This window comes from Anabrus simplex, chromosome 4 (genome assembly GCF_040414725.1).
Source record: "Anabrus simplex isolate iqAnaSimp1 chromosome 4, ASM4041472v1, whole genome shotgun sequence".
NCBI classification, from domain to species: Eukaryota; Metazoa; Arthropoda; class Insecta; order Orthoptera; family Tettigoniidae; genus Anabrus; species Anabrus simplex.
Genome location: NC_090268.1, coordinates 34,977,265 through 35,003,014, shown reverse-complemented (window position 1 = coordinate 35,003,014; position 25,750 = coordinate 34,977,265). Strand labels below are relative to the sequence as shown.

At 38.4% G+C, this 25,750-nt stretch overlaps 1 protein-coding gene and 1 pseudogene across 2 annotated transcripts in view; one reads left to right on the top strand and one right to left on the bottom strand.

The window, feature by feature from the left end:
- Alr (Evr1_Alr domain-containing protein Alr) overlaps positions 1–25,750 on the top strand; it is a 156,501-nt gene that overhangs the window by 61,728 nt on the left and 69,023 nt on the right. The window lies entirely within an intron of this gene.
- LOC136872077 (uncharacterized) lies at positions 22,977–25,265 on the bottom strand (annotated as a pseudogene).

Sequence of the window (25,750 nt, the reverse complement as noted above, 5' to 3'; positions counted from 1 at the left end):
CAAAATTTAGTAACGCTGGACACGTTGTAACGCATCTCGTAGTATGTAAGTGCAAATGGTTTCTAGAGGACCTGCTACAATCGCTGTTAAGGCCCGCTCCCACCTAGTGGAATGGAATCGAATCGAACCGAACAGAATTTGTTTTTAACATGTGTTTAAATGGGAGATAGAGATAGCGATCGCCACGAGTCGAATCGAATCGAACCGAACGGAACAGGATTCTCTGCCAAGAATATTTTTCGACTAGCGGAGCGGAATCGAACAGAATTATCAAGATTCGTGCAACTTCGTAGACGGTCGGGTCGAGTCGAGATCTTTAGGACGATCATTTGGCGGCAAATGTGTATCAGCTTCAGCTGGAGAGTCAGCTGTTTCTTGGATACGGTCGGGAAAATTTTGTTTTGTGATCGTTTATTTAACTTATTGATACTAGACACGGAAAAACTTATTAGTTTTGCTCAAAAATATAATTTCCTCTACTACAAGACCCACGAGCATTACTGCAACAACGTAAAAAATAATGCCTGGGAGGATATAAGCAAGGCTATGGAAAACCAAACTTATTATAATATTCAATTTTGTGGCAGGTTTCTGTAGTCTATATAAAATTTAATTCATATTTTTTGTTGACTTCATCACCAAATCATGTTATGTTGGAGTCCACATACAGTATATCAGTACGATAATTGACATCACATCTCACATAGGATGCATCTTTCAGTGTTTATTATATTTTCAGTGAACGATTTCGTAAGTGGCATTCCCTAGGTTTCAAACTGTCATATTTGTGCTGTGCGGTTAGGGTTGCGTAGGTGTGAATTTTCATTCGGGAGATAGTGAGTTCGAAACCCACTGTCGGCAGCTCTGAAGATGGTTTTCCGTGGTTTCCCCATTTTCACACCAGAAAAATGCTGGGTCTGTACCTTAATTAAGGCCACGGTCCTAGGCCTTTCCTATCCCATCGTCGCCATAAGACCTACCTGTGTCGGTGCGACGTAAAGCAAATAGTAAAAAAATAATAAAAAGGAATGTTGAGGGTACCTCGATTAATGGTTTCATCCTCCCACGGGACGCAATCTAATGCATTAAAGTAGTTTTAAAAATGATCACGGCCTCCCATTGCATCTGATGTAGCATTTCCCCCCTGTAAAATTGAACTTTTCTGTTAAATTCTACTATCTGAAATAGTTGTTGAAATTGCAGTACAGTAACTCTGAAGTAGGGCTACCGTCGAAACTTAGCTTCATCGCGCATTCAACATTCAAATAAGTTTGAATACTCTCCTTTTGGTTGTCTTGTTAATTTCATGTACCCAGAAACTTTTCCGATCTCTCGTAATTTTCTGCCTCCTCACACCTTCTATCAGACCGTCCACTGCAAACCTGAAGATTCCCGTAGAATCCCGTTCGATTTTGTTCCGCTAGATGTGAGCGGTCGAGTGGAAATTTCGGCTGTTCGGTTCGATTCGATTCCACTAGGTGGGAGCGAGCCTTTAATGATTAAGATGCCAGATACCGTACCACCTGGACTACATTTACGAAATAAAAAACATACGCATTAACCCAGGATGGACCACTCGACCTCCTGCATGCTAACCCAAAATCTATCCACTACACCACCTGTACAGCACGACTACCATGTGCTGACAGAGGTAGTTACCCTACATGTGGTTACAGTGTTGCCAGATTGCTACTCTTCAACGTCGTTTTTCTGCCGGATATACTCGCAGGACGAAAGTTTGTGAGAGATATTTTTTTATTGCTGGCATGTGAGGAGTCGCGCTGCGACGCCCGAGTGCGCGAATTTCGCTTCACCCTGTATACACTTGTACACACATTTAAGAGCAATTCTGTCCGACTCGTTGGCTGAACGGTCAGCGTACTGGCCTTCGGTTCAGAAGGTCCCGGGTTCGATTCCCGGCCGGGTCGGGGATTTTAACTTTAATTGGTTAATTCCAATGGCACGGGGGCTGGGTGTATGTGTTGTCTTCATCATCATTTCATCCTCATCACGACGCGCAGGTCACCTACGTGTGTCAAATAGAAAGACCTGCACCTGGCGAGCCGAACCCGTCCTGGGATATCCCAGCACTAAAAGCCATACGACATTTCATTTTTAGAGCAATTCTGATGGGTCCGATAACCCACCTCCGTTTAAGCTATTAAACGTGTCATTTTTCACTGTTTCATTTGATATGTTTGAGGTACAGTGTCTGCAATTAAGTTTACTGGCTAGTTTAACCCTTTGGCCTACCATTACTTGTGAAAGGAAATATTCCCTTACATACTATTTATTTTTCAGTCACTTGAACATAAATTTGACTAATGACATACATAAGAATACACAGAGCAAAGTGAACTTTTAGCTCCGTTTATAGTAACAGGAAACCAATGTTTTTGTTCGTAAATATTACTGGTTTCAGGAGAAGCAGATAAATTAGCAAGAAATGTAGAGGCATAGGCATTGGTTTCCTTAGTAATGTGATCCCAGAACTGTGGGGTTAAAAATTCATTCACTACATCCATTTCTTTTGGATTATTTGCCAACCTCCTCCTCACTACAGAGTGAATTTCAGAAACTGGTTTGGATGCTTCAGAAACAGGTTTATTGTCAGCAAGATCCCAATTCCAAGTATCATTACTCGAGTTATCACCCGCTCTTGTTGCATTCTGGTTTTTGTCCCGTAGTTTCAATTGGCACTATCACCTCGGAACTGAAATTGGAATCACTTTCATCACTGTCAGTTAAAGAGGAAGAAGTATTTTCACTCTCCAGAGAATCATTTCCGCCTTCAACATCGCTATTTTCAAGCCAGTTACGAATAGCCTCGTCCATGCCACGCTTGGATGCTGCCAGGATTGTTTACAATGAACGGCAAACTGAGGTGCTTTTTATTTTCCGTATTTCAGCTCAGAGTTACTATTTACACAGAGAAAATAGCTTCAGGTATCATCTGACATTAATCGGGTAGGCTGCAAAACAAACAGAATAAATCTCCCTGACAAGCTAACCGCGATAATGGACTTATAAATGTTCCGTGCACCAGGACGCAAGTGTCCATCAAAATACGTTATCGCCTTACGTTCGCAGGACGGAAGGTTCCGTCAAAGTATGGCAATGGGTTAAAAGCTACATAACCTGAAATGTAAATGACAGGAAACCTCCGAAGTCTATTTCTAATTCATTAACTTTAACTAGCACACAGGAAAATTCACTGCATATATCTGTTTCTCAGTTATGTTCAGTGAATTGGATTCTAATTCAAACATGTCCTTGCTTAAAGATATTTCTTTATATTTTGCAGACTTTAATCCTAGCAATAATTGCACTCTTATCTTCTTCTCAACTTCAAAAACTTGTAAAACTGCAATGCCTTGGCATCTGAAATTAAGCCTAGCTTTAGTTGTGGTTGTCATACTTGTGCAACGTAAAATAAAATAACACAATCATGCTGCACTTTTAAACTAATGCAATTTGATAAATACAAACACTGAATGGCTTTAAAAACGATGTGGATTGTCACTACGATATATACATTTTTTAAAATAATACAAATGCTATTTATTTGAGGCGTCGATCTTGAAAGATCTTTCGCCCCTACTTTGCACCATATGTTATGAACCTGCATGTATTTGGAAATTGCGGAAGTGTAAAGTGTTGAATGTGAGGAAAGGAACATTAAGGACGACATAAACACCCCGTCCCCAGGCCAGGGATATTAATCATTTACAATTAAAAACCCCTGACCCGGCCGGGAATCGAACCCGGGGCCGCCGGGTGACAGGCGGATGCGTTGCCCCTTACACCGCAGGGCTGGACATCATATATACATACTGCAACATGAGAAAGCTCACCTTTGCCGTAAATTAATGTCGATCCAGGATACGAAATAGCGTGTAGGTTAATTTTTAAAACTATAATACATAAAATATCTTCAGTATACTCTGAATTTAAAACAGTGCCATCAAGTTAATTCACGCACAACACAAAATATAATGATACACCGCGTTAGACTTGTTTACTGTCGGGCTGAGTGGCGCTAGCCTTCTGACCCCAACTTGGCAAGTTCGATCCTGGCTCAGTCCAGTGGTATTTGAAGGTGCTCAAAAAACGTCAGCCTCGTGTCTGTAGATTTACTGGCACGTTAAAGAACTCCTGAGGGACTAAATTCCGGCACCTCAGCGTCTCCGAAGACCATAAAAGTAGTTAGTGGGACGTAAAGCCAATAATATTATTGGACTTGTTTACAAATTATGAACACAAAAGTCACAGGCTTGACTCCAAGCAACGTTGTCGGATCTCCACTGTCATGGTCTTATAGTGTAGTCCGGCCATATTCATTGGCTTCTGCTGCTGTGATTGCATCTCCATATCCCTTTCAGACCTGAAAGAAAACTGGAGGTGTGAATTTTTGTTTGTACGTCAAGAACTGACTAAAATGCTCCTCAATACACATATTAATAGTTTATTTTACAAAATAAAAACTAACATCCGAAAAACAGGACCCACACAATTGTGCGTATCAAAATTCAAAACCTCGTATCACGTACGATGGTATAGCTTCAAAATTTACGTTCACTAACCAATGTACACACTTCATTGAATATATTCCGGTATTCAGTAAAGCTTCTAGATTAATATAAACGCAGTAAATAAATACTTACTTTCGGCACTACTGCTTCCTGCCATCTCGCCGATCAACTGTGCTTTTTAAACTCTTCTTCCTTCGCCCTGGCGGTCAAGCGCATACTAAAATCAATTGAAATACACGCCACGTGTCCTGCACAATCACTGCAGTCCGGTGTAGCACCGAAAAAACATCAAATACGGTCAGGGATAACTAAAATATGAACCCGCACAATTGTGCGTACTCGGTCTGAAAGGGATATTGAATGATAAGAAGCTGTTCACCACGCAGACATCCAGCAACCAGAAGAAAAGTTTATGCCACCACTTGTAAGATTTCCTTCCAAAATTATATGTTGACGTATAGTGGTTGGATATGTCCACTCCCATACGATCAGTGTAATCACAGATCATTACAGGCTTCAGAATAGGATCAACATCCTTCCTACTTTTAGGTGTGTATTGCTGCATGCTGATGTGCCATATACTCAACGTTGACACAGTCCTTCCATTTTTACCTCGTTGAGAGCTGGTTCGGGGTCCACTCATCCTAGGTGACTATCTTTAATTGAGGAGCTATCTAAGGGTGAGATGGCGACGCCGGTGTAGAGAGCCAGGAATAACGGCTGAGTGGATTTGTCACACTGACCATGTGTCACCTCATAATCCACAGGCCTTCAGGCTGACCAGTAATCGCTTGGTAGGCAAAGGCTCATTGGGGCAGTAGTTTGGTTTGATTTGGTTTAACCCTTAACAGACATATTTTTTTCTTGTGTATTTCTGCACTAGTCATATTTTTTCCTTCAAAAAAGCTGTAAATTTACAATGAACATATAATGAAGATACAAAGTCTGACTCACAACATGAATTAATTTATCAATCTAGATATACACTATAAGCAATAAACATGTAGTTAAGACAGTTTGCTCCTTTCCTACCTATGTTTCTTCTCCATGTGGTACTTGTCGAAGCAAATTCCAGGATGAAGGCCATGTTTCTTGGTGCAGGTGTTGCAAAAATACAGTGTTTCTCTTTTGCCTTTTTTCTGCTTGTTGCAGCACACTGCACAATCTGTGGAATTTCCCTTGGTTTTCGAATATAAGAATTGAGGCTTCCCATTCAGCCGTTCTTCTTCATTACTGGTTGATGGTCATTGTCTCTTGTTGACAAAAGAATTTTCTACAGTTGTACTTTACTACTCCATACTTACAAATTACCAGTGAATTTTTATGGGTGTGTTCCACAAAAGTACTAGTACTTGTAACTTACCAGTGAATTGGGAAGTATTCTCTACCAGTGAAAGGACAATAATATATACAGTAAAACCTCGTTAATTCAAAGTCGTTGGGACTCAAGAATCGGATTTTGAATTACGTGATTTCGAATTAACCGCCAATTCGCAATTCAGAAGTACCAACCCTTGCTGCGTTACAAAATACTCTAAGGCTCATTACTGCATGCATTTAACCTTGATTCACAGTTTATACCTTTCAAATGCCATGAAAAAAGAACTATTTCCAAAATGTATCCAAGAAGGTGCATTTACAGTATTCAAATAATACACTCGGATATCTTACTGGTAAACATAACCTCACGCGACGAAAGAAAGAAAAAAAAAAAAGCACGATTCAAAGACGAGGAGAAATCTATGCTCGCTCCCATGTGCAAGTGCTTTATTAATTGGATTACTATACTGTATGCATTTTGTATTTACACAGAAAGTACCCGATGCCCTTAAAATCGAACTTTCCTATGACTCTATCCTTGTACGATTTCCCGCCATGGCACTTCTCTCGTACTTAAATGTAAACACTTGCCGCGTCACAAAGTTATCCGCTTTTCCTGTAGTATGTCTTAAGGTATCCGTAACATTTGTCTTTTTACGAGGTAGGGGAGTTAACCCTACACTCATCCCCCAACCTGGAGGACCAAGGTATCACTCTTAGTCTGGATCATCATCTTAGACCTGTTCGGCTTGGGTGGCCCTACCAAGAACATGTGCTCCTGCCGGCATAGCTCTAAGTATCATTTGAACATTGCAAGTTATGAATCTCATTCCCTATTGACGGTTATCACTTTACAAAAGAAAATATTTATAAAATCCTCCTATCAATAAAAGTCAAGTCATCTGTTAGATGAAGCAAAGTCTATACATGTTCCAGCCTAATCTCAAGGCCATCTTCAGTAGTAAAACAATGATTACATAATATACAAACAAATAAAACACAATCCACCAAACTTCTCTACACCCAGGGACACAGAAGAAGACAGCTTACAATAGTATGATTTTCAGAGCTCTTAATGTTCCTTTATCCCGTAAGTATTTTAGAAAGGAAATCAACACCATTTATGCAATAGCCGAAGGTAATGGTTTCAGTAAAGCTTTCGTGAATAAAATTCTCAATAAATTTAGAAATAAACCCAAGACCACCTTAGAAAAACAATCTTCCCATAAAGAGAAGTTCATCACATTTACCTTTAATAATAATAATAATAATAATAATAATAATAATAATAATAATAATAATAATAATAATAATAATAATAATAATAATAATAATAATAATAATAATATATATCCTATTTCAAACATCTTTAAAAAGCACAAGTTAAAAGTAGCTTTCAAGACCGTTCACACCAAAACAAAAATGTTTTTTAATTCTCATACTGTCAACAGCAAAAAATTTTCTAACTCTGGAATATACAAATTAAAATGCCAATCATGTCTTTCAACGTATATTGGGCAAGCAGGCCGCAGTTTCAATGTAAGATACTCTGAACATCTTAATGCCCTAAAGTATAATCGCTACTCAGCCATGAGTGAACATTGTAGAGAGAAAAATCATAAATACACAACAATTGATCAAGACTTACAAGATCCTGCATTACGAACAGAAAGGTCCCTTACTTAATATACTAGAGAATATATATATAGATATCGACCAATCCCGTCTATAACTTAAATGAAATCAACGAAAAGAAAAATATTTTATTGGAAACCTTTGTCCCGCTCATCTGCGAACAGTTCATTAATAAAAAAGAGTTTCACTACCGACATTCTAGAACAAGACCCGCCCTTCCATCAACACCCTCCTTCCGCGAATCACAACGTCCCTCCCTTCCTGCCCCTCCCCCTCCATTACCCCTCCCAACCACATCGACACAGATACACAGTAAGCCACACACAGGCTTAGTTGTCAATGTGACTTGAGACCGACAAGGTCATCTCCATTCGAGACGACAACTTTTATTACAAGATATTAGAATCATTCCGTATTGACGGTTTTTACTTTACAATGGCGAAAAATGAAAGTATCCTCCTATTCAATACATCATATATTCCGTCATTAGACGGAGTAAACAAGTTCAGACATGTTTTGGCTCGTTTGAGCCATCTTCAGTGAAAAAATTAGGGGGGTTGGAATAATTTACATAATATGAGTCGAAAAAATGCTAAAAAACATAATGAAAGCGCAAATGAAAAAACAAACAAAAGAGAGCCTAGACGGAAACAAAATAGCACAAATATACAATATTTACAACAATATGCAGAGCAAAAAACAACTTATTGCAACAAAATTCAGTGAAACAGGAGTTTTTGAAATAATAATTGATACTAAAAAACTGCGTTAACCTAAGAAACAAGGGAATGAGAAAACAAATGATGCAGATGGAAATGAATAATAGTAGCACATGGTGAGGTTGTGGACCTCATAGTTTACAAATTATTAGTTTATAAAAACGACAAAACAGTTTGAAATCGCTGTCAAAATCCTAGTGGAAACCCATCACTTCAAAATGGTCAGGAGGAGAGCGGGAGCAAACATTTTGAGAGAAACCAAGCCTGAATTAACCTGCAGGCGAAAAGCCTGTGATAAGGAGAAAAAACACCTTAAATTTAAGGCTTCAGAAATAGCAGCATTCTTAATATCTTTTCAATCTAGCGGTCCCTTTCTTCATTATTGTTTCATAATGTTGGCTGGTGTTTTGCCTTATTATAGAGGGGTCGGAAGGGCCGCATATAAAAAATATGAGAAGCTGTGTTAGGTAGAAGACAGATGCATAGTAAATTGTAGTAATCTAGTGGAAACCGTCAATGAAGTTCTAATCTTCATCTGTCTTCTACCTAACACAGCTTCTCATATTTTTTATATGCGGCCCTTCCGACCCCTCTATAATAAGGCAAAACACCAGCCAACATTATGAAACAATAATGAAGAAAGGGACCGCTAGATTGAAAAGATATTAAGAATGCTGCTATTTCTGAAGCCTTAAATTTAAGGTGTTTTTTCTCCTTATCACAGGCTTTTCGCCTGCAGGTTAATTCAGGCTTGGTTTCTCTCAAAATGTTTGCTCCCGCTCTCCTCCTGACCATTTTGAAGTGATGGGTTTCCACTAGGATTTTGACAGCGATTTCAAACTGTTTTGTCGTTTTTATAAACTAATAATTTGTAAACTATGAGGTCCACAACCTCACCATGTGCTACTATTATTCATTTCCATCTGCATCATTTGTTTTCTCATTCCCTTGTTTCTTAGGTTAACGTAGTTTTTTAGTATCAATTATTATTTCAAAAACTCCTGTTTCACTGAATTTTGTTGCAATAAGTTGTTTTTTGCTCTGCATATTGTTGTAAATATTGTATATTTGTGCTATTTTGTTTCCGTCTAGGCTCTCTTTTGTTTGTTTTTTCATTTGCGCTTTCATTATGTTTTTTAGCATTTTTTCAACTCATATTATGTAAATTATTCCAACCCCCCTAATTTTTTCACTGAAGATGGCTCAAACGAGCCGAAACATGTCTGAACTTGTTTACTCCGTCTAATGACGGAATATGTGATGTATTGAATAGGAGGATACTTTCATTTTTTGCCATTGTAAAACGACAACTTTTAGTTACAAGTAAGTCATATGAGTTTTCTTTTCGTACATCATTTTAACTTGTTCTTCATCCACTCATATATTCCTTTTTTTCTCATTACAGATGTTATACATGTTTTATTCGTAGTATTGACGATCTCACTACACTCCTCAGCATAGTGTTTTTATTTAACAGTCAGCAAGATCTATTAGACGAGAGGACTTTGTACCTCAATGTGTTTTTAACTCATCAATCATGATCACTGTCACTTCACATCATTACGATTTTTAATTTGTTTGTATATTATGTAATCATTGTTTTACTACTGAAGATGGTCTTGAGATTAGGCTGAAACATGTATAGACTTTGCTTCATCTAACAGATGACTTGTATTGATAGGAGGATTTTATAAATATTTTCTTTTGTAAAGTGATCATTTGAACATTCAAGCCTCCAAACAGCCGGCAAAATGTATTTTGCCTCCGTCAAGGTGGTGATACCTTCGGGAGGAGCATCTGTGGATGAATAGGACAAACTGGAGGAGGCTCGTACACAACCACACCCGGCTTGCTGGAGCAAAGAAATGATGATGATAATGATCACATGTTTCATGACATAACCTCACATACAACTCAATCGTATCATCATAATAATACAAATACTAACTGGATGTAACACTTCATAGTTATACATTGCAAGTAATAATAATTACCATAATCGTAAAATAATAATAATTCAAGCTCGATGTTTGCATCAGTTACTCATGGGTGAGTGAATATTATTTTTAAGTTATATCCGTTTATCATATTTGCGTCAAAAATAGGATCAACATCCTTCCTACTTTAAGGTGGCATGCTGATATGCCATGTACTCAACGTTGACACAGTTCTTTTGTCCTTCCATGAAAAAGCAACCATTTTATCCTTCTTCCTGAATGCCAATTCATCATGCTTCTTCATTTTCTTCAAAGTGGTTGATTTCATTTGAGCTGGCAATCCTTTCCTGTTTGTATTCACTGTTCCCATTATGTGAAACCCTAATTTTAGCAGTTCCTCCGCCAGATCACAACTGGTATAGAATCGATTGGTGTGGATGTGGAAGCCAGCAGTACCATTGATATTCTGAAGAGTTGGAATAACTGAGGAACAATTCTTGTTGTAAATGGATGATTCTAATGGGTTAGTGCATTTGTTCTGGGAGCACCATAGTATGGAATGAATGAGTATACAAATGCTGTCTTCGAATCTGCTGTTACAAATGTGTGCAGTTCCTCCTTAGTCGGTTTCTGGGGATTGTAACATTTGAAAATGATGCATCCTTTGAAGCCCACCGTACTCTCATCTATAGAAATATTACGCCCTGGAACATGCATCCTTTGAAGCCTACCGTACTTTCATTTGTAGATATTACACCCTAGAACATAATAATCTTAAAAAACTAGCTATATCAGACGAAGTGGCACTACCCTATCAGCGTGCCGCCATTTTCACAGCTGACTAATGTAAGCAACAGCTCATTCTTTATTTACCTGTAAAACTCGTAAAACAAAGTTTTAACACATCTAGAAGGCTGTGACATATCTAAAGGTTCTATACAATAACTATAGATAGCAGCAGTACGCATAATTGCTTCACATTGTAATCTATATAATCTATGATCTTCATATCCGTATTGACGAACTACACAATCAGAAATAGGAAAGGACTTCCACTTTAACAATACTATTAAGTGCAGTAAATAAGTATTGATAAGGTGGAAGTCTTTTCCTATTTCTAATTGAGGAGTTAGATGCAATAACAGCGTAAGTGAATACTATTTTCAGATTTCCAGGTCCCTTCACTACAACCCAGTCCAGGTCTTAGTTCGCTAGGATGCCGCTAGATATCAGGAGCTCACTAAAACTGGTACCATGCGCTACGCTGTTATTGCATGATGCATCCTTCACGAGTGGCACGTTCAGTTGCTGCCAGTTCTCTGGCTGGAGAAGATGTCACAGAGTGGTAGAGAAGGTTTTGTGGTGTCACATTTAATAAAAGACTGGGTATCAGCACTTTGACCTATGTTTCTAAGAATGCTCTCTGCTAAAAAAAGCAACAGATTCATGATACAGAAGTTTGTGTGACTTTATTACCATAATGGTGTTGTATCAGAGTCACAGTCCTACACTCTTAACTATGTGCCATTTACCTTCTTAAAGAGGAATGATAGCTTTCTCAGTTTTAATGATTTGAGGCTACATGAGTAAGAAAGTGTGGTGTAAAAGCAGACAAAAGGGTTGATATTATTTCACTAATGAAATGTTGAGTGGTATGTGAAAGTCATGTCTGTGTGTAATGATTCCCTAGAGTCTGCTAATGCAGCATGTGAAGATGAATCATCCTGATTTTGATCAGTGATGCATTCAAGTATTTCAAACAAGTAAGACACACAATGTCCAAATCCCAATTATATACTTTGTGATCTGTTTTTTGTTCCTTTTCTTTTATTTTAGGTTTAGAGAATCACTTTGTAAATGAAAATAGGAATAAAAGTTGTTCAGAAAGGAATGTTACTAATTTTATAACATTTCAACTAATTGGTGAGGAGGGGGAGCAATTACCGTAACCTAATACCATAGTTGGAGAGAGCACTGTGACAAAATTTTCTCGACCCAAAAAGAACTAAAAAGGTGAATGCTAAATAAAGAATAAACTTAATGGTTTTACTTTTCTTAGTTGACAATTATTTTTTTTAAATAATTTGTTCTTAATTTTAGTAAGTTTAGACATTTTGGAGAACTGAGGTGGGATAAACTGCCACTTTTGTTCCTCTATAGTGGACGATCATGCTTTCCTAACTCCCTGATCAATACTGGTGTATGGCAAAATATAATATTCCTGCTCTTCATGCAATAACAGCATATAAATAACTCTGTCTTTCTTATTAGCTAATAGATCAATCAAATTCTTTGTGAAATACATTTCCTGGCTCTTTAAATGTCCTTAAATAAAATTCAGGTTGATTCCTAATATTACTTTTAACTCAGAACATTTATAAACTTCAAGCTTCTGTTTCTCAAAATAATGTAAGTCTACTTACGCTGTTATTGCATCCAACTCCTCAATTGCTTCACACGCGTACATATTTATCATGGAAAACAGCTGGCGGGTATATCACGACATACTTCCACCAGGATGTCGGGAAATGCCCAACAGTCGTCCACTGAGGGTTAGGAGTGGTTCTAAGATTATAATTATACATATTTCATTTTTGTGATGTTTAGCCAAGTTGTTGAAGATTTTCATACATTCCCGGACTTTCCGTTTTCCCGTGTTGTACATTTTTTGCGGCCACTCCAAAAATGGGGAATTGAGGTTCTGCTATAGTAGGTTACTGCTTCCCACCTGATTCCTTGCCATTTTAATGCTGCTGTTTGTTACCTTTCAAAGCTGAATAATCATCATTCAAAGATATAAACTTCATTGTGTTTCCGTATTGAACTAAGATCACACAGATAAGTTTTAGTATGGTTCAACCTTTTCAATACAAATTACAAGTTGTATATGTTATTATCTATAATATTTATTCAATAGTGGTACCAGTTTCAACATTTATAAATGTCATCATCAGCCTAAATCACACAAATTGAGCAAGTACATATTAATTAAATTTGCCGTGCTGACATATAGGGATACACATCATAACCATATTTTTCACCAAATGAATGCATTGATTAAAAGTTTTAACATGCTTTAGCTGTACCATCAACCATTTTTTAACCTACTTTTTACACTCTGAACGTATGAAAGTCTTCAAAAGTTTCTTTTTACTGTGTGTTTTTACTTTTACTGTTTTTACTTTCACATGTTCAGAGTGTAAAAAAATAGATTTAAAAGGTTAATGGTACAGCTAAAGCATTTTAAAACTTTTAATCAATGTATTCATTTGATGAAAAATATGGTTATGATGTGTATCCCTATATGTCACCAGGGCAATTTTAATTAATATGTACTTGCTCAATTTGTGTGATTTAGGCTGATGATGACATTTATATATACTGTATATCGAAACTGGTACCATTATTAAATAAATGTTGTAGATATCATATACAACTTGTAATTTGTATTGAAAAGGTTTACCCTTACTAAAACTTATCTCTGAATAATAATAATAATAATAATAATAATAATAATAATAATAATAATCATTATCATCGTCGTTCATTGCTCCAGCAAACCAGGTACAGTTATACACTAGCTTCTTACAGCTTATTCTGTCCATCCACAGTGTTAGTAGTAGTATAACACTGAGATGAAGCACAAGAGTTGCATAATTTATCATTTGTTCCCTTGTTACTGTGCAGTATTCTTATTGATTTGTATGACAACAGTGTTTTCCATTGTTTTCACTGAAGTATGTAATAGTCTGTCCATCAGACAAACTGGCCAAGAATAATTACACATTATATTAAGCAGTATTAGTTTCTTTTAGTAGATATTATTTGCCTTATTTTTACTGTTGAATGGACAGTAACTTTGTCTAAAAGTGACTCCTGCTGGATACTCGGTTTTTAATTGGAGAGACTAAAAAAGAACTAAAAGAATTCTTATGGGAAAAGTGGTGTTTGTTGCTCTGCTCCCAATCACCATGGCCAGCAAAATGTTGGCACCCATTATAAGTTCCAAAGGAAGGGTTACCTTCTTGTATTCACATGTAGCTGCAAGAGAACAGGGGGATGGAGAAAGAACTACTTCATGTTCATGCCTGGAATAAGGAACTAGATTTCTTATTTCGATGCCCAGCACTAAATCTGTCGATTAGTTCTTGAGAACATTTAGGCAACAAAACAAAAATTCTCATGGCCCTTACAGATGTAGCTGATGCCTTTGTATTTGCAACTTTTAAATGTGTCCATGAAGAATGCCTTCAAGGACTACTGTATGTGGACAGGCTTTACTCTGAGTGGGTTTATAGCCTGGGATTATAAGCTTACTGCAGCAGGCAAAACAAGAGGTCTTTAATTTGAATTTTTTGTGCTGGTGGATTATTCTACATTCAACATGATTTTATTGGTAATCATCACCAAACTGTCTCTCAGACTGCCTTGGATGAAAGTGGGAATGATGCCTTCGGAAAATTTGTCTAGCATGATGAAGCAAAGTCGTTTCTGAAATGTAGAGCGACAACTATAATTGAAGTAAGTTTTGGTTTTTAAAGGAACAGTCTGATGTAAAATGATTTAAAGCTAAAAATAAAGGGTTTTAATAAAGAAATACAATTGTGTTTTCCGCATAAGAATCCGATCATGTGTTTAGGTCGTAAATGGCTGAAAGTCAAGCATAGCGATATCATATCTCTTTTTTCTTCAGTTTTCTGATTGTTAAGTCACCCAAACTATTTAAATCCTGTGAAATTAAAATTTGTAAGAAATAATTTTTCACCTTCTAAAGCAAGTGTGAAATATGTTCTAAACACTTCACAGCAGACAGTTTTGAGACTTCACAAATTCTAATGAAGGACTGTAAAATTAAAACAGCATTGGAAAGGACAGCAGTGCAGATTCTTTATCTGGAAGGGAAATTTTTGGGTCTACCTAAATCTAAACATAGTACTGGTACTTATCTAGGATGTAAGATTGTTGCTGAGGCAGTAGCTGGTACAAGTAAAGATAGTCTTGAAACTGTAACAGATACTGCAAAAACTACTTCCAATAGTATGGAAAATAATAAAACGATTCAGTGCAAGATTGGTAGGAAGCTTTTCCACAGTATAGAGGACACAAGCAAAGAAGGGCCGTCGAAACCAAATACAGTACGTCTTTTCAAAGTGAAGAGCAAGTACCTGAAGGAATGACAGCCATATTAGGTGATAAAAATGAGAAGTGCAGTGTGTTTGTTAATTACAGGCCTTTATTTTCTCTACGTAAGTGTTCCTACTGCAAGCTCATATCTGCACAGTGTTTACTTTTTTTTATGACTCCTAATTCACCAACTGGGCTGCCTGGAACTAGCTCTAAAATAATCTTCTGTCCTGTAAAATGTCACAGAATGTCAATATAAATATGAGCAAACTGAAACCATATTGTTTACAACCTAACAAGAAATCTACACAAACAGTGACGAGGAGTTGCCATTCCATAAAGAAATTGTTGTATTAGTCATGAGTATTAGTTACATGATCCAAATATGAAAGTTGTATTCCTTTGCCAACTGGCACTGAAAGTACGTGTGTGTTATCGTGAGTTCCAAAATATAAACAAGAAAAAGGGTGTGTAACTGTTATTCATTCATTCGATAACCTAATTCTAGATACTCAGGTTCTTAATATAACACAACCCAACTTAGCCGTAAAAACGAATGATTTTACACAGACTCATGACAACTGGGGAAGACATAGAGATTCATAACATACAAGCAGTTTATAAGTTGGATTGATTCATGGACTGCAGTTTGTCATAAAAATCATATTGTTGTACAAAGAGACCTGCAGGTCATCTTGACCATGGAAGAAAGGCAGAGTGTTGCAAGGTTGAAGTGGCTAGAACACGATAAGCGGATGCAGCAGACTCGAATTCCAAGGCAATATTTTGAGAAGATTGTTCCAGGATGAAGACCAATTGGACGTCCTGGAAAAAGGTGGTTAGTGGTTAAACCAGATTAGAGAAGACTTAGAGATGAGAGGAGAAACATGGGATGCCCAAGAGGATAAGAAACAAGCTCCCTGAACCTGATGGAAATTATTGAGGATTAAGTCTAGCTGAGGATATTCTACCAGCCTAAGCAGCTGTTTATATAGATAGATGAGTAAGTATTGTGCATATACTGTATTATTTCATAAGCCAGTGTGTTTTACTGGTATGATTTTGACACTTGAATGTACAGTTGAATGCCTTTTTCTAAATACGTGGCTGGCAGCAAGTGGAATAAGTGACATCACATCATCATCATCATCATCATGAATTCCTTCCAGCGAGCTGGGTAGGATGTTTTAGAACGATGTCTGTTTGTTTTGGTCTTGGTGTGCAGTTTCCCGTTTTGGGCATCCCATGTTTCTCCTTTCTTCTCTAAGTCTTCTATGTGGCAACGTATAGTACTCCTGTTCTTCCCCATGAATGACACAGCGCCAGGTTCATTTCTCCCACATTCACATGAATGAAGTTGAGCCAAAATCATCCAGTTGGTCAGTGCGTTCATTTTATGACTTATCAACTTATCCCAGTTCTGTGGTAAGCCAAGAGAGTCAAGTTTCTGTAATTACTGAATTATTTTTGAGTAATTGAATGTGAAAAATAAAAGTTTACCACTGAGCAAGTTGGCCATGTGGTTAGGGGTGCACAGCTGTGAGCTTGTATTTGGGAGGTAGTGGGTTTGAACCCCACTGTCAGCAGCCCTGAAGATGGTTTTCCGTGGTTTCCATATTTATACCAGGCAAATGCTGGGGTGGTACTTTAGGTAAGGCCACGGCTGCTTTCTTTCAACCCCTAGCCCTTTCCTGTCCCATTGTCGCCATAAGACCTATCTGTGTCGATATGATGTAAAGCCAGTTGTAAAAAAATAAAAAGTTTACTTCAGCGTTATTGAGAGTCAGTCTTTTGTCAATATGCCTTTCTGCATCTAGATATATGTCCTTGAAATAAGTGGTCCAGTTTCCTTAAGTAGCTCATTGAAAGAATTTTTAGACATTCTGAAGAGCTAGAAAAGCTTATCCGGATGATCGCAAAGTTCGTAATATAAGGAATGAAACTGCCCAAACTGTAGATGGGCTTCTACAGTTAGATATAACAACATTCTCTGCATTTTCCTTCATTTTCTGCTTCATCACATGAGCAAAAGAAGTACAGCCTCTTTTTCAGAATCCATACTGTGAATGACAGGAGTTTCACTTGCTGAACAAAATTACTCCATACGTGGTGAAGCTGGTCGTACCACATTGTGAGGAGAATCTCGAATGTCGCTGTTCTTATCATCATTAAAATCATTCATACATATACCATCAGCCTAGTTAGTACTTAAAATTATATGTTAAATGTTTATTACCTCATTACATCCCGTACATGTTTCGAGAGAATCAGTTCTCTCTTTTCTTCAGAGGTTATACAAATAGCCCAAAAATCCTAGCCTATTATCTATAACATTATAATATACACCAAAATATGGTTACAAATCATAACCTGTAAAGCAACCCATTCGAACATCTAGTAGAATCACACAGAAATTTCTTCCTTGAAAGTTCTTCAGCCAGCAGGAAATCTATGCTGGAGTGGAGTACAGAGGTCTTTATTAAAATAAGTTCCAAAATTCAAGTCTTTTAGGATTTAAATAGAAATAAACATAAATGTTTATACATTTCTAAATATATTTGTGTGATTTGATTGATAGAATCTGATGTTCTTTCCAGAACTAAACATGTTATTCTGTTTTAATTAAGTTGTTTCATTTTCAGGCATAATTTTGCTACCATATGTTTTCTTTTTCAGATAGTTTATCAATTTATTTAACTTATTCAAAATTAAATACACTCATGTTCATAAAAAACAGAACACCTTGAAAGACTAGAGATAGGAAGTTTATATTCACAGGACATGTTCATTAGTATGTTCTGCAGAAACTATTAGCATTTCAGTCACCCAGGTTCAGCATGTGTCCTGTTGCCTAGTAGGCACTGGGTCCTCCATAGGCACTGATAACTTGTTCCATGCGTGATGGCATCGACGCGTATAAGGGGTATAACCATCCATGCTGCATTCACCTGGTTCAACAGTTCATCTTTGGTGGTTGGCATTGGGTCACAGCGCCTCACCCATCATTTCACCATATCCCACACATTTTTGATTGGCGACAAGTCTGGTGATCGGGCGAGCCAGCGTAAGAGTCTGACATCCTGTGACAACAAGAAGGCACGTGTTCGTGCATCAACATGTGGTCATGCATTGTCTTGCTGAAGTATGGCGTCTGGGGTGTTGTACCGAAAGGGTATGGCTGCAGGTCACAGGATGTCATTCACGTAGATCAAACTGGTCACAGTGCCCTGGACACTCACCATCCGTGATTTGTGGTTGTACCCAATAGCACCCCACACCATAAGGTCTTGAGTTGGCGCTGTATGTTTTGTGCGAATGCAGTCCATGTGATGCCACTCCCCCTGTCTGCATCAAAGCAAACTTCGGCCATCATTTTCAAACAAACTGAACCGGGATTCATCCAAAAACACTATCTGCTGCCATTCCGTCCCCATTGACGTTTCATACGCACCGGTAACCCAGACCATAATAAACGGCGACGGATTGTCACTCCTGATAGTGTACAATGTGTTACACTGTCTGTCCTGCAATGCCACTCGGATGTGGTGTCGATCTTCCCGGGGGGGGTCTGGTTGGTGCGACCAGACCCATCTCGCCATGTTCTACGGCCTTCTGTGAACCCTTCTGTACACATCCATTGCACTGCTGACACACTTCGTCCCACACGAGCAACAATTTCCCAGATGGATGCATCACGTTCTTTCGTGCCAATAATGCGCCCTCTTTCAAACTCACTCATTTGACTGTACATTTCTCGCATACATCTGAAAGGCATCGTGCACATCTGCTCAAGTCATACTGATGCATTACCTTCGGTTTACAGCGACAACGAGAGCCGCAGGCACTTTTTACCAGTTGGTGGTGGTGCGCTGAGATAGCGATGTGGACCTTGAACCTGAGGGCCGACATGGTTCAAGTGCTAATTATTTCTTCAGAACGTACTAATACACATGTCCTGTGAATATGAACTTCCTATCTCTAGTGTTTCAAGGTGTTCCGGTTTTTATGAACATGAGTTAGTTTCTGCAGATTGAAGAACCTAACAGTTATACATTAACTGAGTTGAAACTGAAAAGAGATGGCTTCAGATATCACAAAAAGAGAAAAAACCCTATTGCTCATGTGTGTGCTGCAGAACTTTACACAGTTAAACCAGAAAATGGACTGAGGGGAGTAAGCCAGGGAAGGAATATAGTGTTGAGGTTGATGAAGGACATTGAAGGCACTGGAGTGGAAGAAATGTTACTGCTGACAATTTTTTCATGAATTTCCTGCTGGTTAAAGAACTTTTGAGGAAGAAACTTACATTAATTAATACAGTTTGCATAATTAAACCTGAAATTCCTCCTGAATGTTTGCCATTGAGATCTAAGGAACCACTTTCTTTGGTGTTTGGGTTCCAGCGTAAGAAGAATAAGGCAGCTGTGCTTCTGTCCACCATCCATCTCAACAGCGGCATGTCTAATGTCCTTCAAAAGACACCTCTAATTATTTGAGACCATAATGGCATAAAGTGTGGTGTGGACACAATGGACATATTAGTAAAGTACTCACCTTCTAAGAGAGGAACTAGGAAATGACTTCAACTCTGTTTTACAACATCATCGACCTTACGGCTATAAACACATATGCTTCTTACATGCACATGAATCCAGGATACAGTGCTGACAAGTTCTGCAAAGGAAAAAGCTTGGAATTGCTAACAGAAGAATTTTTCAGGGAAAGGTTGTAACAAGATCTTCCTTCTACAGTAAAAGTGGAGCTTCATGAAGCTGCATGTACAAGTTTCCAAAATGTTGTTGAGAGGAAGCACAGGTGATGTGCAGTATGTGGACCTCGAAAAGATCAAAAATCTACAATCAAATGTGCGCTCTCTAAAGCATTTCTTTTTCGGATTTGTACTGCTTATATTGCACTGTGTAAATCAAAGTAGAACTGTGGTATCTGTGATCTGTTAGGTCATAACTTACATTATTTTCTCAAATTTTCAGTATAAATATGCAAGGCTGAAGGTGTGTAAATACAGTAATAATAAAGGTTTTTAAACAGTGTTGATGAAAATAGGGCAGATCTGGTCTGACGCTGCTTTTTCTGTGGCCTGCGAGCTAAGATAGGATTGTATTTTCCAAATATTTAAAAAAGTGAAAGTGAGATATTTCATAAAGCACGAAAAATATACAAAATCATACTGTATTTCACCACATAATCATTGCCACTGCGTAATCATCATATTCTTTATTTCCATTACAAAGGTCAGATTTTAAAATTTCCTCGGATAATCATCGCATGTTTAAATTTTGTTCATCAAGCTGCTTAAAATATAAGGAACTGCAGTGTAAATTGCATATGAATGCACAATTTAAAAATGTACATGGTTTATGGACAGTTTGGCAACACGTTTATTAGATGTCCCACAACGTTTAAATAAATAAATAATACTGGTATATGTACGATGCATGGCTTATCGGTAGTTTGACAATGTGGTCATGAAACAATGTATAATTTATTCACCAGTGACATAATTATTATGAGTTCTCATTTGAAATATTGTATGTAAGGCTGTAAGTTATCGCATGTCGGGAATGTCATAGGGAAATACCGACATTGCACACACTTGTTTTCTAGTACAGCTGTCAAAGCCTTGAAACCAGGAGTTCATTGGTATGAGAACGCGCAGGCAAACTGCGACAAACTGAGTCTCTGAGAATCTGATTCACGAAAAAATTATTTGTTCTTATCAGTGGTGAAATGAATGAAATGAATGTGGTTATTTTCATACCATTGCCATGGGCCACATTCTTGTGGTCTGCTGTGATACATAATTTAACGTCTCGGTATTGGGAAATTTACGAATAGGTTCACCCCTATGCAAAGAGGAGAATACTGTAATACTGTTGTTTAACGCTAGTTTTTGGGAATGTGGGGCATTGCGGGTTGCGGGTCGGATCCACTGATTGTTTTAACTTCATATCCATCCATTCATTCTTCGTCCTCATGTTTTCGAATTCTGGTCAGTGGAGGATTATGGATTTTTAAATTGTCATAACATTTCGTCTCATTTCGGACCATCAGGGGCCGATGACCTAGATGTTAGGCCCCTTTAAACAACAAGCATCATCATCATCGCCATCATCAAAACTGTATAGAGATGGCTTCAGATAGTACAAAAAACCTATCTTAAAATCATTATATATTTACTTATTTATTTTATTTTACATTTTATGGCCTACATCGGACCACTCTAGTCAGTTATACAAAGGATTTCTTGATTTCCTATCAGCCCAATATTTTTTCATTCTGAAAGATGCTGTCTTCCTTTGTTCTGTTGAAAATACCTCCTATTAGATCTTTTATTGAACTTGGACTGTAGATTGTTGTGTGTGTCTTGAAGTATCTTAATTTTTTCTGTTTTGCTTTTGAGATCGTCTAATGTTATTTAGTTCTTCAATATTCCCCTTAATTTCTGTGATCCATTTAATCTTGGTCTATTCCATAATTTTTAAATTATTTTTCAATTATTCTTCTGCTAATGCTGGTGTCAGGTGTTCTGATAAGATGCCCAAAGAATGATATATGTTTTTTCCTAATCGTGTTCAATGCTGGTTCAATTTCCTTATAAACTGTTTTATTTGATGCTATTCTCCATTGATACTGTTTATTTATGCATGTTCTAATTCTTCTTCTTTCTGTCTTGAGTATTTTGCCTGTTTCAGCTGTATTAGTAGTTTTAAAAATGTTTTCACTGGTGTAAGTAATTTCTGGCTGTGTGACTGTTTCATAATGTCTTAATTTTGCTGCTATCGATAAGTTTTTTTATTGTGAGTAGTCTTGGTAATATAATTTGCTTTTTTTAATTTATTCTGTTATGCCAAGCTGGTTTCTCATGAAGACTATAAGTTATGATTTGTCCTCAATACTTAAATTTATCAACAGTTCTGATTTCTTGCCCATGTCCGACTCGTTGGCTGAATGGTCAGCGTACTAGCCTTCAGCTCAGAGGGTCCCGGGTTCGATTCCCGGCCGGGTCGGGGATTTTTACCTTAATTGGTTAATTTCAATGGCTCGGGGGCTGGGTGTGTGGCGTATTCAACATTAGAAATCATCCTAGATAAGGCCCTCATCTTCACAGGCATGCAGGTCACCTAATAGGCCGTCTACTACAAAAAGACCTGCACCAGGCCTCTCCGGAGGCCATACACCATTATTATTTCTTGCCCATCAATTGTTATTTTATTTACCAGTGGGGGATGTGTAAACATGATCTCAGTTTTTCAAAGACTTATTTTTTTGTGCTATTTCCTGTAGAGATTTAATTTGGTGTTGAGTTTCCTGAATATTGTTGGACGGTAGAGCCTAATGTCATTAGCAAATCTTATACAGTTTAAACTTAAATTTTGTTTGGACCTTCCAACTTTTATGTTCTTTGGGTTGACATTGTACCATTCCCTTATTATAAATTCTAATGCACAATTGAATAGTAATGTTGATAAACAGTCTCCTTGTCTTAAACCTGTTTTAATCAAAAATGGTTCAGAAACCTCTCCTCTAAACTTTACTTTTGATATGGTAATAGTTAAAGTAAGTGCTATCAGTTTAATTAATTTAAGATGGAGTCCAAAATTCCATAAAATTTTTGATGTCGAAGGGTTTTTTAGGTATACAACTGTATGCCTTCTTAGTCAATAAATGTTATTACTATTTATTATTTTCTATAGTATGCCATTATTAATTTTATCTATTATATATTTAACAAGTTTATTTCCTGCTTCATCTGCTACGATATGTGATCATAAATATCAGTGCACAAGATTAGGTTTGAACCCTACTGTTGGCAGTCCTGAAGATGATTTTCTGTGGTTTCCCAGTTTCACATCAGGCAAATGCTGGGGTCGCGGCCGCTTCCTTCCCACTCCTAGTCCTTTCCTATCCTGCCGTCGCCATAAGACCAATCTGTGTTGGTGCAGTGCAACCCTCCCCCCCGCATGATTAGACTCCAGGGTATACCCTGTACTAGCTAAATCATTCAGTTTATGTATATGGGACAGTTGAATTTCATTATTTGATAAGCTGTTTTAAATATACAAGAAGTTGTAATGTACACTTAAGAAAATGGAAATTGCAACACCTTGAAGGCATTGGTCGTTTGTGTTGATTTTCAAGATATGGAATGATGCCATGTAGGTATGTAAATGATCAAAGTTTCAGATCATTGGATTGTTGCTACAGGTCTCCCCATGTGCTTGGTCGCGGAGGAATCAACTCTAGTATATGGACTCTGGTGTAGCGTAGTTGACTTGCAGTCTGTGCAGTGAAGTGTTCCCTGTCAAAAATGCCTCGACGACAGAGAAGAGCACGCTATCAACAACTGTCGCCGTTTGAGAGGGCTCAGATAATTAGGCTGCGTGAGGCTGGATTATCGCTAAGGACTATCGCTGCACGTGTTGGCAGACAGGCATTTACGGTACAACGTGTATGGCAGCAGTGGTCAAATGAAGGTACCCCACACTCGTAGACCTGGCACACGCCCAGCGCGACAGACAACTGTGAGAGAGGATCGCTGCATCCTTCGGATGGCCCGGATGGAACCCCATGCAACAGCAGTGCAAATTCGAGCAGCTGTGGCACCCCACGTTACACAACAAACAGTTGGTAATCGCCTGTGTGCAGCTGGCTTACGAGCCCGTGTCCCTGCAGAAGGTGTTCCATTGACCCCACAACAGCGACGTGTAAGGCTGGCCTGGTGTCGAGAAAGATCGACGTGGGTTGACGAATGGCACAGGGTCGTCTTTAGTGATGAATCGCGCTTTTGTCTTGCCCGCAGTGATCGCCGGAATCGTGTGCACCGACGTACTGGGGAGAGGGGCCGGCCAGATCTTATTGTCGAGAGGCACACAGGGCTATCACCAAGCATTATGGTCTGGGGAGCTATTGGCTTTAATGTGAAATCACAATTAGTGCTTGTTGAGGGCACTATGACTGCTTGACAGTACGTTGATGGGGTATTCAATCCAGTGGTTGTCCCTATGATGGCGAACATTGCTAATGGGATGTTTCAGCAGGACAATGCCCGGGTTCACACTGCACGCATCTCCAGAGAAGCTTTCCACGACATCACAACCTTAAAATGGCCCGCCAGATCCCCGGACCTCAGTACTATTGAGCATGTGTGGGACATGATGGGTCGACAACTAGCCAACCGTCCTCAGCCACCCACAACTCTGGAACAACTGACCCGTGCAGTGCAGCAAGCATGGGCCACAATTCCTCAGGAAGCGATCCAGGGCCTTATTGACTCCATGCCTCGACGAATTCATCAATGTATTGCAGCTCGTGGTGAGCACATCCTGTATTGATTGTTGTCCTAACTTGCGGTCAGAGGGACCTGAAAGTGTAATCATCGAAGCACAACCGAACACTCGTCCTGCATGTTCAGTTGCAGCAATGTAGCACCACTCCTTCTGGGTGTGGCAATTTCCATTTTCTTCAGTGTATTTTCTTGATTTTAAATTCAAGTATTCAGTTTGTTCCTTTTTAGCAAGGCATAAGATATCACATTAGCTACAAACAGTTTATGACAAAGTTTCTTCCTCATCAGCTATTACATTTTCTCTTTTGTTTGGCTGTATTCCCTGACCCTATCTTCACACCACTCACTAGATAATTTCAAACATTACGCTTTTATGGGCTGTGTTTTTACTGATTTACATGCTGTACGGCCTAGTCCTTGTTTACTGATTGTCAACCAGTTGTTAAATTTTGAATTTTTCTAGCCATTTATCTTGTATCCAGTAATTAGGGAAGACATTAATGCCATTTTCATGCATGTGATTTTGAATCATGCTGTTATCTATTGCAGCTGCATTTACACATACAGTGGTTTTGTTTTTGTAGCAGGTGGTAAAACTATACCAATTGTTTCATTTTTAGTTACACTTGTATGCTGTTCATTATTATCACTGTAACTTAAGTTTCTTACTGTGAATTCTCCATTTCTCCATTTTTCGCTGGTAAATGAGAATTGGTGCGGGATTAAAATAACATTCTGTACAGTTTCTTGCATTGAAACAACGATCAAACTATTCTCCGGACCACTTTTTGAGCAGACTAAAGCGGAAGTGAGTGTATGGACCAGGGGAGGTGCGGGCGACAGGGGCAGCGCCTACGGTGTTTTCACATGGTAGGCAAGGGGGCATGGGTGCACGCTGAGCTCAGCGCGAGTTTTGACAATGGTGCCGTCAATGCGGAGCTGCCATACTTACTCAGTGGATGTCTTGAACACGGGGGTGCAGTTCCAATCATAGTCTGTTTAAAGCAGCAGTGAGAGAATTTTATCAGTGTGCTTCGCTTTTACAAAGAGAGAGAGAGAGTGTGTGTGTGTGTGTGCGTGTGTGTGCGGGCGTGCGTGCGTGTGTGTGAGAGAGAGAGACAAAAATTCACCAGACTGTTATCGGTTGAAGAAACGCAAGCTTTTTACGTCCGGTGA